General features: G+C 42.1%; 1 pseudogene; it reads left to right on the top strand.

The window, feature by feature from the left end:
* Positions 1 to 12,435: 12,435 nt before the first annotated feature.
* LOC133774280 (actin-related protein 2/3 complex subunit 2-like) overlaps positions 12,436 to 18,684 on the top strand; it is a 40,504-nt pseudogene continuing 34,255 nt past the window's right edge.

Here is an 18,684-nt window from a genome sequence, read left to right as displayed (position 1 = left end):
TTTAAAATGCACAGAGCAAGCTCGGGGCATAAGAATCAGGTGAACAAGAAGTTGGTGCAATCGGCAGGAGAGCATTGATCTTCATTGACGTTGAGAATGTTTTTGGGGGGCTGAGACTGTGGCATAGTAGATTAAGAATCCGCCTGTGTTGGGGCTGGCGCTGGGGCTCACTTGGTTAATCTTCCGCCTGCGGTGCTGGCATCCCATATGGGCGCTGGGTTCTAGTCCTGGTTGCTCCTCTTCCAGTCTGGCTCTCTGCTGTGGCCTGGGAAGGCAGTGGAGGATGGCCCAAGTGCTTGAGCTCCTGCACCCGCATGGGAGACCAGGAGGAAGCACCTGGCTCCTGGCTTCGGATCGGCGCAGTGCTGGCTGTAGCAGCCATTTGGGGGTGAACCAATGGAAAGACGGAAGGAAGACCTTTCTCTCTCTCTCTCTCTCTCTATCTCTCTCTCTCTGTCTAACTCTGTCAAAAAAAAAAAAAAAAAAAAAGAATTTGCCTGTGGCACTGGCATCCCATATGGGTACTGGTTTGAGTCCCAGCTGCTCCACATCTGTTTTTTTTTTTTTAAAGATTTTAAAAATTTTTTGAAAGAGTTATGGAGAAGCAGAGGCAGAGACAGAGAGAGAGGTCTTCCATCTGCTGGTTCCCTCCCCAGATAGCTACAACAGCCAGAGCTGTGCTGATCCAAAGCCAGGAGCTGAGAGCTTCTTCCAGGTCCCCCATGCTGGTGCAGGGACCCAAGGACTTGGGCCATCTTCCACTGCTTTCCCAGGCCATAGCAGAGAGAGCTGGATCGGAAGTGGAGCAGCTAGAACTAGAACCAGTGCCCACATGAGATGCTGCACTGCAGGCAGCAGCTTTACCCTCTAGTGGAGCACCAGCCCCTGCTCCACTTCTGATCCAGCTCCCTGATGATATTCTGGGAAAGCAGTCGAAGATGGCCTGAATGCTTGGGCCCCTTCACCAGCATGGGAGACCCAGAAGAAACTTCTGGCTCCTGGCTTTGGATCGGCCGAGCTCTAGCTGTTGTGGCATTTGGGGAGTGAACCAGTGGATGGAAGATCTCTCTCTCTCTCTGTCTATAACTATGCCTCTTAAGTAAGTAAATAAATCTAAAAAAAGAGAGAGAGAAAGAGAGAGAATGTTTTTCAGTTGACGTTTGGTTGGTAGCTGGACACCCCAAACTGGTTGATCCATAGTCATCTCTAACACAATAGGTTCAATACTGAACTGGCTTTCTTCTCTGAGCCAGGGATTCTGACTGAGCGCAGAATTGTTTTGTGGATAGCAAAGGAGTGGTAGTTTGGGGGTGGAGTGAGAAAGAGAAAGAAGAAAAATGGAGAAAAGTGGGGTGTGATCCTTCCCAATGAAACAGGCCTAGGTCCTCCTACAGGTTCTCAACTCAAAATGTGTTTGGATGTGTGTAGATTTTTGTAGAAGTCAGTGAGCGGACTCAGCTTCCTTCTTGGACTGATGTGTGGGAGTGCAGAGCAGAAGCCCAAGGTAGCCAGGCCTGTGCAGTGGCAGGGATCACAGAGCTCTGCCTTTCACAGTCCTGGAGAATTGGGGATTGTCCCAATTCAAACAGATTCCTGAGTTCCCATTTGACATCTGGATTTAATTTTGGTGTTCTGTCTGGTATCTGTCAAATCAAGGGGCAAAGTGAACCAAGAGTATGGCGTCATCATGACTTTTAAACTGCAGGGTGCATCGTGCAGGGAGATTAGGGGTCTGTGGGATCTGCCATGAATCTTGATGACTTTGGAAATTCCATTTAAATTTAGAATGAAGTTTTGGAAATTGCTTAGAGGTAGACAAGATAGCCTTAGAAGGAAAATATGTTGTTCGATATTAGTTGTTTCAGAAGAAGCCAGGAATATGCTACCTCGCCACCATAAGACTGGTGGTAGCTCCTGTCAATGTATGTGGTAGAAGAACATTCATCAGACTTCCTGGTTCATCAACTTTGAGTTGAGAACCACCTTATAGTGTGATTTTCAGTGGAAGAAAGAGATAGTTTTTTGACAGACTTCTACCAGCATGGAAAACCCTTGCTTTTCTAGAAATCAATGCCAAGAAACGGGAAAATGGGTAGAGAGGTAACCTGCTGCAGTGCCATGAGCAACAGTGCTTTGTAACCCTAACCCTTTCTCATGTGTGGGTGAGGGCCTGGAGGGAGCAGCTGCCAAAGGCAAGGTGTTTACACTATCCTTCCCCTGGATGGGATTCAGAGATCCAGGGAGGTCTCTCACTCTTGGGAGAAGAAAATGTGGAATATGGTGGAGCTGGAAGCTTCACCTACTTCCTAGGACTCTCTCAAATCTTAGTGCCTTTGACCATATTAACTGTAGTGCTGGGGGCCAGCATTGTGGTGCATTGGGTTAATCCATCATTTGTGATGCTGGCATCCATGAGCACTGGTGCGAGTCCTGTCTGCTCCACTTCCTATCTAGCTCCCTGCTAATGTGTCTGGGAAAGCAGTGGAGGATGGCCCAAGTACTTGGGCCCCTGCCATCCATACAAAAGACCTGGCTGGAGTTCAAGGCTCCATGCTTTGGCCCAATTATTGCAGCCATATTGAAGATCTCTCTCTCCTTTCTTTTCTTCTTTCTTTCTTAAACAAATTTGTTATGCTTTTCTCTATATTTATTTTAAGATTTCTTTTATTTATCTGATAGGCAGAGAGAGAGAGAGAGAGAGAGAGAGAGAGAGAGAGATCTTCCATCCACTGGTTCACTCCCTTAATGGCGCGCAATGGCCTGGGAGGGTCCAGACCAAAGCCAGGAGCCAGGAGCTTCTCTGGATCTCCCATGTGGGTACAGGGGTCCAACCACTTGGGCCATCTTCCACTGCTTTCCTAGGCACACCAGCAGGGAGCTGGATCAGAAATGGAACAGCTGAGGCTTGATCTGATGCCCATATGGGATTCTGGCGCTGCAGGAGGCAGCTTAACCCACTGTGCCACAATGCTTGCCCCTCTCTCTTCCTTTCAAATAAACAAATAAATAAATTTTAAGAAAAATAAAAGCCAACGGTAGTGGTTGATTCACAGAAGTCCCTCCCTCTAGGATCTTTGGAGACCTCTGCTGCTAGAGTGGGTCTTGCAAGGTTGGTCTGAGTAGGAGCAACCTCTCAAATGAATGAAGTGAAAGCGCCAGAAGAGGATTCTGATAGGCTTTTTAGAGAATGCCTTTCTTTGAGGCCTTAAGAGAAGAATAAGTCAGGGCTGTGGAGGGAAGAAAAGCAATGGTGTGAGGGGAACTACTGCAAATCATCAGAGTGCTTTGTCTGATCTCCTAAACCTTTCCGTGTGAGTGTGTGTGTGTGTGTGTGTGTAGTGAGAATATGTTGTAAGCTGTGATATACTTATTACCCTTTTCACCTGTACATAGGAAGAGTTTTTACAAAAACCACTTTATTGCAGTATGATTGAACACCTGTACGAATTTATGGTCTACAGCTCAATGATTTGCATATAATTATACAACTGTGAAAGTATCACCAAAGCCAAGGCAATAACCATTTTAATCACCTCCTAAGGTTTCTCCCCTTTATCATTATTATTAGTTGTATTCTGATAAGAACAGGTAACATGAGATTTATCCTCTTAGCAAACTTTAAGTATGTATATAATAGAGCATTGTTAATTGTTGGCTCTGTGTTGTATAGTAGATCTCTAGAATGTATTTATCTAACATAACTGAAATTTTATACTGTTTATTTTAAATTTTTAAAGATTTATTTATTTATTTGAAAGTCAGAGTCACAGGGAGAGAGAGGAGAGACAGATAAAGAGGGATCTTCCATCTACTGGTTTACTCCCCAAATGGCTGCAATTGCAAGTGCTAGGCCAGGCTGAAGCCAGGAGCTTCCTGTGGGTCTTCCACATCGGTTCAGGGGCCCAAGGATTTGGTTTATCTTCCACTGCCTTCTCAGGCCATTATCAGAGAGTTGGATTGGAAGCAGAGGACCCGAGACTCGAACTGCTGATGCCCATAAGGGATGTGGGAAGTGCAGACAGTGGCTTAACCCACTGTGCCAATTTTACACCCTTTAACTATCATTTTTCCATTTCCGCTTCTCATTAGTTCTGGTAATCATCATTCTATTCTATAACAAAATGGAGAAAATTGCATTCACTAGAATTCACACAGATGGGTGAATGATCTGTTCGGGTAAGTGCTTGGATGGATGGAATTATTTTGTGCTGGACAAGCAAAGAATGTGTTTAGTTCTCAGAAAAAAGAAAAGGAGAGACAAGTGCCAGTGGATCCACCTGGATGATGGAAGGTCATGCATTCTAAAATGCAACCTGTATGCATGACTGTTCCAATTTATAACCAAAGTACTGAATTCAAGAAGTGCTTGAGCATGAAGGGATTTTGGTGGAAGCCAATGAATGGGCTTAGTATACAATGATGGAAGCATATGGAAGGGAGTGTACAGGATCAGATTGAATATTGAGAAACTCAGATATCATCTGGAGTATTCTTCACTCTTACACTCTGTATAATTGGCAATCAGATTTAACCAGGTCTATGTGATGGATGTGTGTGTGTGTATGTGTGTGTGTGTGAATACCTGCTGAATGAAAGGAGCCATGTCTTCCTGGGAATCTTCCTGGCTCCTGGACTATATGTTCCCATGGTAGCTCATTATACACTGCTTTATAATCATAATCCTTCTATTTTTTCCCTTCCAGACAGTCACAGACATTTCAATCCACTGAACTATCAATATTCCCTCACTCAAAGGCTCCCTTGCCTTTCTGTTCCCATAGGGAGTCCACACTAATGAACCACAATTCTCTCAAACAATTTGGATCTTGTGCCCATCAGATAGATATAATATGAACAAAAGAAAATTGAAGAGGGGGCATCTCCTTGGAGTCCCACATGTCTGCCATACTCATTTTTGCCTTCACATCTTTGGTTACCTTAGCCTTCTACTTAAATGCCTTCCTTCCACCCAAATGTTATCAATTCTCCAAAGTCTTGCTAAAGGCGTACCTCCTCTTCAACTTTTCTGATCCTTCTGATCTCTGTGGATCTCCTTGCTAGCATTTCTCTTTTGTTTGTTATTTTATTTTATTTAAAAATTTATTTATTTATTTGGAAGGCAGAGTTACAGAGAGTCAGAGGCATATTGAGAGAGAGAGAGAGAGAGAGAGAGAGAGAGAGAGAGAGAAAGAGAGAGAGAGAGATCTTCCATCTGCTGGTTCACTTCCCGGATGGCCCCAGTGGCTGTAACTGATCCAATCCAAAACCAGGAGCCAGGAGCTTCTTCCAAGTCTTCCACATGGGTGCAGGGGCCCAAGGACTTGGGCCATCTTCTACTGCTTTCCCAGGCCACAGCAGAGAGCTGGATTGGAAGTGAAGCAGCCAGGACTTGAACCAGTGCCCATATGGGATGCTGGCACTGTAGGCAGTGGCTTTACCCACTATGCCACAGTGCCAGCCCAGAGCATTTGTCTTGTCTCTCAAACTCCATTGTGTCATCTGTGAGGATGACGCATGTTTTATACCTTTGAAACCTCTGTGGTGTCTAGCACAATACTAAGCACGTAGTAAGCAATTTATTTAAATCCACTTATTGTCAGCTACCTGCCAGCATGTTGTACTGACTAAAAATGTAAGCCCCTAGAGGGCAGGTGTTTTTTTCAAGGCTTCACACATCATCGTGTTAGATCATTGAACACTGAGGACCATGAGAGCAAAAGAAACCTGATTATAAGTTTCCATAGGATGCATGCATACTGTAATACATTATGATGGATGTGGAACAGCAAAGAGCTGTTGGGTAGCTATACCTCCAGGGGCCAGGCATACCAGGAGGACACTTATTACAATTATCACCTACTAAGATTTCAACTGATTTTCCTTTGTGCAAATATTTCTGTAAGACTTCTTAACAGATTCAATATCCAGATTTCAAATTCATCCTGAATTGAATGATGAATTATTAGTAGTAGAAAAGACACAAGTGCAAAACTTAAGTAGAAAATCAGCAGCCATGGGTCCATAGTAAGACTGGAAAAATGGAATTAAGCCAGAGTCTCTTTACTCACTCAAAGATCTCATACCTTTCTTAAAGTCTTGTGTTATTAATAATAATAATAAAAAACTTTGTCAGCTACTTGGATGCAGAGAACATTCCAAGACCAACAGAAATGGTTTCAAGGAGCCAAGTCTTCAGGGTTTGCATAATTGCTAAACACTGTACTTCTCAACTTTCATAAGACAAACCCATCTTCAAAATTTATTTATTAGATGAATAATTGAGCTTGAAAATTTGATTCTGACATTTCCTGTCCCTATTGTGGGCCTCTGAAGAGTTGTCTTAATCACGTTTTCAGTAGTGTCCAAGAATGACTTTCTTCTGACCCTTTTCAAACAGAAACCACAGAAATTTTTTAGCGTAAGTGATCGCCTCAATTTGGTAACCATTTCCTTTGGGGCATGCAGTTCTGCCTCTTTTACTCGTGGACTAGGTCCTGCAGAAATGGAGGAATCACATCCTCCCCCACCCAGTTTTCCCCTGTGCCATCAACACCATGGAAGATTTGACTTCATAAAAAGCCTTTATGCAGCAGAGACCAAGGATATTCTTTTTCATCCTGTAAAAGTTATCTTGCCCAGGGAATCACATAGGGAAGGGTCGGGTGAGGCAGGAATGAACTGACTCATTGATGTATCTCCCATGAACTCTCTGGATTGCTTTAGAGGGATGAAATGGAGCAGTTGAGTGATTGTCCAAATTCCGAGGCAGAGAAATGGCTTAAGAACAACAAACACAATTTGGGCTTGCATAAAATAGAGGGCTTTCTAGGGGATCAGAAAAAACCTGTTTTGCACAGGTGTTGCTCTAATTGTGATCCAGAGCTATGGAGAATTTCACAGTGGGCTGAGGTTCCTGCATTGAGACCACAGCTGTTACAATTCAAGCTCCTCCCCGCCCTGTGTGGTGGTCTTGTATTGTTATACAGGTCCATAATAGGATGCACAAAGAAAAATAAAACAAGATATTGAGGCTTATGCTGGGTCGGAGTGAGTGGCGGTAGCTTTGCTCTTGCAGTTAGGATTTGATCTGTTTAATAGGCCTTTGGAGAGGCAAATGTACATACTGAAAACTTCTTCCAGTATGTGGAAACACTTGTTTTACTGGTTAGCTTTGAAGTTTGAGTGGAAGGCAAAATTAAAGAAAAAAAAAAAAAAAGAAAGACATCAACATACACGTCTATAGTATTCAGATTTCTGTTGGGATTTTTGGCATTGTCACTCTTTTTTCCTAACAATTTATTTATTTATGTATTTGAAAGAGTTACAGAGAGAGGGAGAGACAGAGAGATATCTTCCATTTGCTGGTTCACTCCCCAAATGGCCACAACAGCCAGGGCTGGGTCAGGCCAAAGCCAGGAGCCAGGAACTTCTTCTGGGTCTCCCACATGGGTGTAGGGGCCCAAACATGTGGGTCATCTTCTATTGTTTTCCCAGGGTCATTAGCAGGGAGCTGTATCACAAGTGGAGCAGTTGGGACTCAAACTCTCACCCATATTGGGTGTTGGCCTGGGAGTGGTCCAACCTGCTACCACAAGCTGACCCTGGCCTTTCCCTCCCTGTTCCCATAGTACTTTGTATATTATATTGGTAAAGGGGTTGTAAATTCTTTAAAAAAAGTAAGAACTTTTGTATTCTTATTTCTGTATCTCTATTAATCTAAACTTATTCATTAATTCAAAGATTACTCTTCTCCTTTTACTTCCTTCACAAGCATTTGTTTCTTTTCTTAATATGCCCCCTTCTTATCTGACATTCTTACTAATCTTACTATAATACTCCTCAATCTAAACTATGCATTGAAATCATGTGGTGTGACTCACTTGGTTAGTCCTCCGCCTGCGGTGCTGGCAGCGCATATGGGCACCGGGTTCTAGTCCTGGTTGCCCCTCTTCCAGTCCAGTTCTCTGCTGTGGCCTGGGAAGGCAATGGAGGATGGCCCAAGTGCTTGAGCTCCTGTACCCGCATGGGAGACCAGGAGGAAGCACCTGGCTCCTGGCTTTGGATCGGCGCAGCACGCTGGCCATAGTGGCCATTTGGGGGGGTGAATCAATGGAAGGAAGACCTTTCTCTCTGTCTTTCTCTCTCACTAACTCTGCCTTTCAAATATATATATATATATATATATATACATACACACACACACACACACACATATATATAAATCATGTGGTGGATTTGAAGACAGTACAAATACCTGGGTCCCCTCCCAGGGAAATCTGATGTAATTAGTCTAAAATGTAGCTTGGATGTTGTTTGTTCATGTTTTTGAAAACTCTCTGTGTGATTCTTTTTTTAAAAAAGATTTATTTATTTTACTTGAGAGGCGGAATAACACAGAGAGGGAGGGAGGGAGGGAGAGATAGAGAAAGAGATCTATCCTCTGCTTGTTTACTGAGAGTGAGAGAGAGAGAGAGAGAGAGAGAGATCTCCTATCTGCTTCTTCACTCCCTGAATGGCTGCAATGGCTGTGGCTGGGCCAGGCTGAAGCCAGGAGCTAAGGAACTCCACCCAGGTCTCCGCGGGGGTGGCAGGGACCCAGGCACTTGGGCCATCTTCTGTAGCTTTTCCCCTGGTGTATTAGCAGGTGCTAGGTGGGAAATGGAGAAGCCTGGAATTATGTGGGATGCTAGCTTAACTCACGGCACCACAACATTAACCCTGCACTGAGTGATTCTAATGTCCACAGACTGAGGGCCATTGCTATAATGCCCTGCCAATGCTAATCACAAGTTTACTTTGGTTTACACTCTGAAAATGTTTAGCATTGTAATTTTTGCAGTGATATTTACTTAATAGTAATAATAATATTGATAGCTACGTTATTGATCACCTCTTACATGCCAGACACTAAATACTTAAAAATTTATTTTACCTTCACAAAAATGATATGAGATGAGAGAGTTTTATTCTCATTCTGCAGATGAAGAAATGAGAGTATAAGGAAGCTACGTAAATTGCCCCAAGTCATATAGCTAGGAAATGACAGAGCTGAGATTTCTCCCCATGCAGGCTGGCTCCGGAGTCCACACCCCCAATCACATTATCTTACTCTTGTCAGTCACACTTCCTTGAGGAAATGACTCCTGATTAATAGTAATTTCCAATTACCAGGGGAAAAAAATCCTAGGGAGTTACATAGTACTTCTCCTGTTGCCTATATCACATATGATAAAGAATAAATTTCAACGTAAGACAGAGAGGTAGATCAACATATAGAAAGCGTCCCGGAACCATGGAAACATCTAGTGCAGTGTTTTCAGCAGTGGCACTGTTGCGTTTTTGGCTGAGCCATTCTTGGTTGGGAAAGGTGAGGGAGGCTGTCTTGTGCGCTGGAGGATGTTGACTGGTAACATCCTGGACTCTCTTGATGTCAGAAGCACCCCACACCCTCCACGTTGTGATAATGAGAGTGTTTCCAGACATTGCCAAATGTCTCCTCATTGAGAACCTCAGCACGAATCAAACAGCTTTCAAACTGGTAATAGTAATTAAACTTAAAAGTGTTAAGATGTTGTGACTCATAGTGAGAACTTTTTACAAAGCAAATGTGTCATAATTTGTTTATTTAAATGAATGTTTCCACCCAAGTAATCAACTTTGAAAACTAACATACTTATTCTAATAATATTGCTGTTGCTCAAAACCATTTTGAAATTGTGTTTAGAGCATGTGGTACAATTTTTGAATATTGCCCAGAATAACAAATCATCCTTTAATGGGGGGTTTGATATTTGGAAGAGTCTAAAAGATAATTAGAGCCAAGTGGTGAGCAAGGTGTGTTGGTGAAGATGAACTGTAGAATTTTTGTTCTGGTGACTTTGATAACATGGTCATTCTCTCTCTCTCTCTCTCTCTCTCTCTCTCTCTCTATATATATATATATATATATATAGTTGGTTCACTCCCCAAATGGCCACAATGGCCCTTCCGAAGCCAGGAGCCAGGTGCCTCCTCCCAGTCTCCCATGTGGGTGCAGGGGCCCAAGCACCTGGGCCATCCTCCACTGTCCTCCTGGGGCACAGCAGAGAGCTGGACTGGAAGAGGAGCAGCTGGGACTAGAACCCAGTGCCCATATGGGATGCCAGCGCCGCTGGCAGAGGATTAACCTAGTGAGCCATGGCGCCAGCCTAACATGGTCCTTCTTACATGGCTCATACACTGTCTTTGACAGTACTTGAAAGTGAAGAGTTAAAAAAAAAGTTCTGATTTGTGATGGCGCTGGAAGAAGTTCTTCCAGATTTTTATCCCAAGTATAATACTGTATAATTGCTGATTTTTTAAAAATAAATTTTGATTTCTAAGTACAACATATCATACATGTCCTAAGAATTTTCTTGGATGAGCAAATCCTAGTACCAGAGAAAGTGGGAAGGCTTGCTAAGAGGAGTTAATTTTGAAAAAGGAAAACAAAAACAAAAACAAAAACCATGGACTGGCTGAGAAAATCTGGAGAAGCAATCCAAGCAGAGGCTATAATTTGGCCACTGCTTTGGATGTGGGAGGGAGCTGAGTTAGTCATGAGTTAGAGACGGTGAGCAGGTGCACTAAAGATCGGAGAGTCTGGGACTGTAGATCTCAATCCCAATCCTGTATAAGCATCAGCTAAGAAGTTAAAAAAAAAAAAAAAAGACAGCTGCTTGAGCCCCACGCTGGACCTCCCGCTCGCTGGTGATGCCTTGAGCCTCTGTGTTTTGTTTTGAAGCTCTTCACAAAGCATCTTAATGCATAGGCATGCTTGAGAATCACTTTAATAAGATATCAACTTGGTTGAGTGAAGAAAAATGAGTCTGCAATCCCATATGGCCCATGGCTCACAAAGAACAGCGGGCCAGGCCAGGCATCTAAGCATACAATTTTGTGAATACCAAGAGAGTGACACTGATTTAACACCAGAGAATCAAAAAAGGATTAAATAACTCGTTCAAGTTCATGTAGCAAGTAAGCACAAAGTTGAGGCATAAGCCCACCTCCTTTGATTTCAATTCAGGGTTTATGCCATAAGGACATATCAGAGAAGAATTCAGGAATTCGATGGAGAGTAGGAGTGGGAGGGGGAATAATAAAACAACAGAGAATGATGTGAAATGGTCTCCAGGCTGAGACGGTTGTGGAGAGCAGGAGGGAAGGACACTGGAAATTGGATACCCTCCAGGTGCCAAGATGTTTCTCCTCTAATCCTAAGGCACACACAAGGACACTGAGGCTCAGTGGCCATTAACTTGCCCAAGTTGTGAAGACGGGAGGTGAGATTAGGACCTACACCCAGGTCTGCTGGCCTCAGGGTTCATGCTCTTTCAAACATCCCAGTTGGTCTCTCCTCAGACAGCGATGCTTAACTGAGGGTACTTTTGTCCTTCAGGGCTATTCGGCAATTTCTGGAGACATTTTGGGTTGTTCTGAGGTCTGGGGAGATGGAGGTTGCTACTCTCATCTAGTGGGTAGGCCAGGCATGCTGTCCAACAGCGCACAGTGCAGCCACCAAGAATCATCCTGTTCAAAATGGCAACAGCATGGAGGTTGAGAGATGCTGATCTGAAAAGCTGGCTGTGGCCCCGGAGGCTGGAAACGAAGGACAGGTTAATGGACACGTTGATGAGAGGACGTCCACCATTAATGTACTGGTGAGGTATTCAATTAACGCTAGCACTGTGTAAATCCTGTCTGCGAGTGACATGAGGCTGAGACATTGCCCTCTGTGTTGTAATTAACTGACTTTCTCAGGCCCCGACTGACTGCTTCTTTACAAAAGCCCTTCTTCAAGACCCACATGGGCTTTCCACGAGAGCAGCTTTTGTGCCAGCTCCCAGCCACCTGTTAAGGCAAGGAGGCCTAATCCCCCACCATCCTCCCTTTCCCCAATTTTTCTTTCTTTTCTTCTCTTGGTTTATTACTATTACTATTTTCTTTTCTTTTCTTTTCTTTTATGGCCCATCGAGTTCTTGGCAGATCTGTTAGACAGTTGCTCCAAGTTTCTCTTTTGGGTCTTTTGTTTGATGGAGGTAGATCCTTGTTTACCAGGTAGAAAGGACCAAGCCCAGAGGCCACAGTGAGGTAGCCATTTTTAGTCACTTTCCACCTGGGCTGACTATGGGCCAGAAGATAAGAGGCAAAACATAGCCCATTATCAGGCCCCTAAGCCATCGACTCCCCTGATTTCTCCCACGGATATTCTTGTTTCAATGCCAGTAAGCCCACATACTCTGTTTGTGGTGGCGTGGAGCCAAAATCCAGGTGTGATATTCCAAAGCATTCTTGTAGAGGAGTTTTCAGCTGGTATTTTGTTTACCTGAATTTTTGGCCCATCACAATCCCCTGGGAGCCAAAAGCTTACAGAACTGTAACATCTCTAGCTCTTCCCATACCTGTCTGCAAAACATGCAGGAATACAGACTTTACGCAGTGTGTCTGGCCTTTGATGACCCCTTCGCCGCCTTTATCTCCCTTCAGGAAATTCCAAGAGGCTCTGGAAGCGCCTCCTATCCAGCTACTGCTCGTTGGAAATCGGGTGCCCTCCAAAGTGCTCTGAGATTCTTGGCAAGGAAAAAGGGACTCGGTGAAAATCAAGGTGTGTTGTTCTTGGGATTACTTCCTATTTTTCAGTAGAAGACTCTTCTCAAATGTTCATCTTAAGGCAAGCCCTGGAGGAAAATCATAATAAATATACTCACCACAAATGAATATTACCACCCTATCCATCCTAGGAGCAGATTTAAAAATAATCCAGATTTGGATTTGGTGTGTCTGGCTATGGGATCACAATCCTTCCCCCAAACCCTCCCCTTTGGCTTCTTTGTTTGGGTCCATTGTGTTGTTCCTCTCACTCTGGAACACGGCTGTGTGTGTTCTGGCTGGCTCTGTGACTTTCTCATTTGCTTGTATTTGCAACTTTTCTGGGCCTTCTTTGATGTCTGCTTTGGCCTTTGGGAGTGTATTGCTGTGAGCAAATGGGTTAATAGATATAGACTAAGAGCACAGGGCATGGAGGCAACATATGCTCCTATTTCCTTTATATGGACATATAGATCCTTCCCAATCTTATTTCTGTAGCTGTCAGGTGGGGGTAATGCCATCTGGCTTCTTTCCTCTCCACACAACTTAGGAGGACTTTGCCTTGCATCCTATTGAAGACAATGCGTAGTGCCTAGTAGCTGCACAATAAGTATGTGGTTAATTAATGAATCAACATCACATAAAAGTCTCTAATTCTAAATTATATTAAAAAATTGCTTTTTGTGAGAAAGAATCCTGCACTTTTTTTTCTGTTTTTAGAAGACAAAGATAAAATAAAAATTTTTGACACTATTTCTGTCCTGACTTGCTTCTGGCCTTGGGCCATGAAACTATCGGAAGAGCACAAGGAATGAGACTATCAGATTTTTTCCATAATAAGTAGTGAGGGCCCTTTCAGAGCACAGAGTATTTTGTTCTTGGCATGGTTTTAGTGGAAAATGCTTATTACTATTTATATGTACTTTTTAAAGGGAAAAATATTATATAGAATCTTCATTTAGATTTTATGATCCCAATTTTTTAAGATATCTGTGAAAAAGAGAACTAGATACAGGAGCTCAGGTCTTACTAAGTCCACTGCATTGTATGCTTCCTGGAGGCACCACAGCAGGGAGAGAGGAGGCACCTACAGTCTATGTCTCCTGATTCATAGGCATGATGTACATGCAGGTGTGTACATGTGAACACACATAACACACACACACACACGTCAGGGCAGTGGCTGTTCATTGAATGGCTTCTGCTTAGCATCTGCTTATGCCTTTTGCTGAGATTTCCCTATTGCTCTGCTGTTCAATTTTAGATTACTTGAGTCTGAATTTTGTTCATTTGTTTACATGATGCAGGGATAAGTTCCCTTTTTGAACATTCCTATGATTAAAAGTTAAAATGATCGGATATATTCTGCTGCTGATTATCTGCCCAGTTTTTGAGCTGAAAACTGCATACACTTGAGACTTAGCATTGCTAGATTTGAGATATTTGCAAGAGATATTAGAGTTTTAGAAATGCAATAAGCTACATCTATCATATTGTATAACACCTTCATCTGGTCAGTCAAGTTTTTGTCATGAAAAGTGTGGTGTTCCCAGTAAGGGGGATACATGAAGAGTACAAAAGCATCATGGAAACTCAGGTCAGATTTTGCCTCCAAATGAGTTCATGTCAAGTAGTTTTTCCATTAACTGGGTTTAGGAAGAAAATAATTTTGTGGTTTTTTTTTATTTTTATTTTTTTAGGGAATTTTTAGAAGTTTGAATTATAGAAAAGGGATTGTGGATGAATATTTCAAAATGACTAGTACTGAAACAGTATTTTACACTTTATGTTCTGTGTGGGTGCAAACTGATGAAATCTTTACTTAATATATACTAAATTGATCTTCTGTATATAATGATGATTGAAAATGAATCTTGATGTGAATGGAATGGGAGAGGGAGCGGGAGATGGAAGTGTTGCGGGTGGGAGGAAAGTTATGGGGGGGGGGGAAGCCATTGTAATCCATAAACTATACTTTGGAAATTTATATTTACTAAATAAAAGTTTAAAAAAAAGAAAAAATGACTTATAATAATTAGCTATATTTTGAAAAAAATCCATTACTAGAGATATCTCATTTTATTGAGAGCCTTCTGGAGGGAGGTAAGTGTCCTGCCTTGAGGTAATGTTTCCTCCTCTGTGAGCCTGCAGTGCTCCTGCTCAAAGACCTGAAAATCAGCTCTATGTCTTTCTGATTGTGGCTGTTCAAATGGCTTGAATTCCACTAGAGGGCAGTTGGGCCTTGTCTCCATGGACTTTATGGTTACCAGGTCTGGTCCTGTTCTAACTGGGTAATTTTGTCATTGACCACCACTCATTTCTGTTTCTATTTGGCACCTGTCTGCTCCACTTGACATCAGCCACATGTCTAAACATCAGTGATGCCTGTGCTTGTATTTCCAGCCTACGTGGCTCTTATGAGCTCTACTTAGCATCTTTAGTTGGACATTTTATAGACCATTTGATTATGACATATTGAAGACTGTCAAGAGGTCCAATGCCTGTTGTCCAGCCCCAGTGCTTCTTTATCAGTGCCCTGTGTTTGGTGAAAGTCACCACCATTCATTTGGTCACCCAGGACTCTCTGGGCTTTAACCTTGACATATCCTTTCCTTACCTCATTTCTCACCAAGTCCTCTTTGCCTTTCCTGCTAAATATCCATCATATTCTGCCTACTGTTTTATATATCAACCCTCAGCTGCTACTTCTTTCCCCTGGTTACTAGTCACCTAACTGGGCTCCTATTTCCCTTCTTCCAAATTTCTCTCTTGATATTTGTTTCCTCTATCGCCAACTCTAGGCCTCTCAATCAATCTCAATTTCTATTTCACTTATATATTTCTGTCCACCATGAAATACTCTTTTTTAAGCATGTAAAAGACCAAGGTGCTGAGGATGAAGGTCGCAATACCAATTTTCTAACAGGGTAGAAGGAAATCATATATACATTTGCCTTCATTTTGCATGATTCCTAGATATACGAATTTCAGGAGTTATTTAAACAGCACTAGTTGCCCAACAGTGGTCTTCCAACAATAAGGTTCAAATGTGGGATCTCCACTTAGTCATTTCCTTGGGGACATCTTCCTCTTGTAGATCAGGCCAATGACAACAACAAAAATATGAGTGTGTGTTCATACAAAGCTGTAAAATGCATAGAGGGAGGGGTGTTGGAAAAGCTTCCCAGCCAACTGGAAGTTTCCTCTGGAAAGGGAGTGGGAATAGGAGCAGTAAGAGGTGTTTAGCTTTTGTTGATTAAAAAAAAATCTCCATGTTTTGAATCTAAAACAAGAATGTATTTATACATTACTTATGTAAAAAAAAAATAAGAAAGGTGGGAGTAAAAGTGGTGGATTGTTAGTAGTTTTTAAACTTTCTCTTACGTATCTTCCTGAACTGTTTGAATAATTGGTTTTAAGGTTCAGCAAAGGCCTCTCCTCTCTAAATACCACCTTCATATAAATTCTTGCACCAGAGATTTATTATTCATTCAATGAATATTTTACTGAGGGTGTGTAACCAACACAATCACATGATAAAATTATTTTCTTTCTGTCTTTCATAATTTGTTATTAGAATACAAATCCCTCCTTCTCATTCTCTTTGCTGAGGTATAAAACCTACCTTCAGCTAACACCTGGGGAGATTCTGGCAGCTAAGACAAAATGGGGGCCTGTGTTTGCTCATTTTTTTTTTTTTTTTTTTTTACAGGCAGAGTGGACAGTGAGAGATAGAGACAGAGAGAAAGGTCTTCCTTTGCTGTTGGTTCACCCTCGAATGGCTGCCACGGCTGGTGCGCTGCGCTGATCCGAAGGCAGGAGCCAGGTGCTTCTCCTGGTCTCCTATGGGGTGCAGGGCCCAAGCACTTGGGCCATCCTCCACTGCACTCCCGGGCCATAGCAGAGAGCTGGCCTGGAAGAGGGGCAACCGGGATAGAATCCGGCCCCCCGACCGGGACTAGAATCTGGTGTGCCAGTGCCTCAAGGCGGAGGATTAGCCTATTGAGCCACAGCGCGGGCCTGTGTTTGCTCATTTATCCATCCACTTATTCAGCCATATTGAATATTCCCAGCCACTGTCATGGGCTGAATTAATCTAAGGAGAAAGATCACAATCAACTAATTTACACAAACAGAAAAGTAAATGACAAAGACAAGGAAAAGAAGATAATTGAATTTCACTATAACATATTTAAGTACATCCACTTTGTTTTAAACAAAATGGAAAGACAGCTATACCACTGTGTAGGCAAGAGGCTACAGCCATGATAGGAGACAAAGTGATTGGTAAACAGATCCTGTGGGACGCTTTAATGAAAAGAAGAATAACATATTGAGCCTGACATTGTTTGAATTGCTATAATGCCCCTTCCTTTGTGTCCAGTTTGAGGCTCTTTTTAGTAAGTCTATTTCACATATATATACACATGGATGTGTGCACACACACGCCAGAGAAAGAAAAAGGGGAACTTGCAACATGCTCTTCTACTTAGTGAGACTCAGAAGCCTTTTGAAATGAGTGAGAAGTCTACCTCATTTAAAAAATGCTGTCTCAGTGATTCATAATATGGATGCATTCTCATTTATTTACCATTTCTTTATTAATGGACATTTGTTTTCTCCATTTTGTTCAATAACAAACCATGCTTTATTTTTAATTGATTTTCCCCTCAAAGAAACCTTTTATTTAAGGAATACAAACTTCATGCATTTCATAAGTACAACTTTAGGAATCTAGTGATTCTTCCCACCATACCTGACCTTTCACCCACTCTCTCACCCTTCCTCCTCCTCCCTCTCCCATCCCTATTCTCCACCAAGATCCAATTTTGATTAACTTTATACACAGAAGAACAACTCTATACTAAATAAAGAGTTCAACAATTTGCATGAAAACAACGGCAACAAAAAAACTGTTCCTCAACAGTCTAGACAAGGGCTGTTCAAAGTCATTGCATCTTGAAGTTAATTTCACATCTTTTTTCTTTTTTATTTTAGAAACTTAATTAACTTTAAAGAAGCACCCAAGAATGACACATCTTTTGTAAGCACTTAGACATAATTATAATACAACTCTTTGAGGACAGAGGTCTTGCATGGGTAGTTAGTGCACAGTGACTCCTGTTGTTAATTTAACAATTAACACTCTTATGTATGATGTCAGTGATCACCCGAGGCTCTTGACATGAGCTGCCTAAGCTATGAAAGCTTTTTGAATCCATAAATTCCATCAGTATTTAGACAAGGCCATAAGCAAAGTTCTCTCCCCCTTCAGAGAAAAGTACCTCCTTCTTTGATGACCACTTCTTTCCACTGGGGCCTCACCCACAGAGATCCTTCATGTAAGTCATTTTTTTGCCACAGTGTCTTGGCTTTCCATGCATGAAATGTTCTTGTGGGCTTTTCAGCCAGACTAGAATGCCTTAAGGACTGATTCTGAGGTCAGAGTGCTATTTAAAGTGATTGTCATTCTATGAGTGCTGTGCATACTGCTTCCCATGTTAGAGCATCCACTCATTTTAAATTCTATCTATTACTATTATCAGACACTTAATCCTATCCATTAGATTACTTTAACACCTAAGATGGTATTTTTACCATCCAGCCTAAAGGGATTTGGGATGCCATGGCAAGTTTTTAAACTGTATTCTTAGAAGTAAGTCCATAGGAATATATACAGAACTATACAGTTTTACAGTTACAAGCTTCATACACTTCATAATTACAACTTTAGGAATGTGGTGATTCTTCCCACTGTGCCCACCCTCGCACCCATACTCCCACTTCTCTTCTTCCTTCCTTCTATTCCCACTCTTATTTTTTACTGAGATCTATTTTCAATTGAATTTATACACATATGTTTAACTCTATGTTAAGTAAACAGTTCAACAAATAGTATATATGTGTGTATATATATATATACACAAAAAAAAAACTGTCCCTCAACAGTTAAGACAAGGGCTATTCAAGTTATTGCTTCTCAAAGTATCAATTTCACTTCTACAGATTGCCTTTTAGGTGCTCTATTGGTTATCACAGGTCAGGGAGAACATGTGGTATTTGTCCCTTTGAGAC

Source organism: Lepus europaeus, chromosome 15 (assembly GCF_033115175.1).
Source record: "Lepus europaeus isolate LE1 chromosome 15, mLepTim1.pri, whole genome shotgun sequence".
NCBI lineage: Eukaryota > Metazoa > Chordata > Mammalia > Lagomorpha > Leporidae > Lepus > Lepus europaeus.
This window is presented reverse-complemented; position numbering and strand designations above follow the sequence as displayed.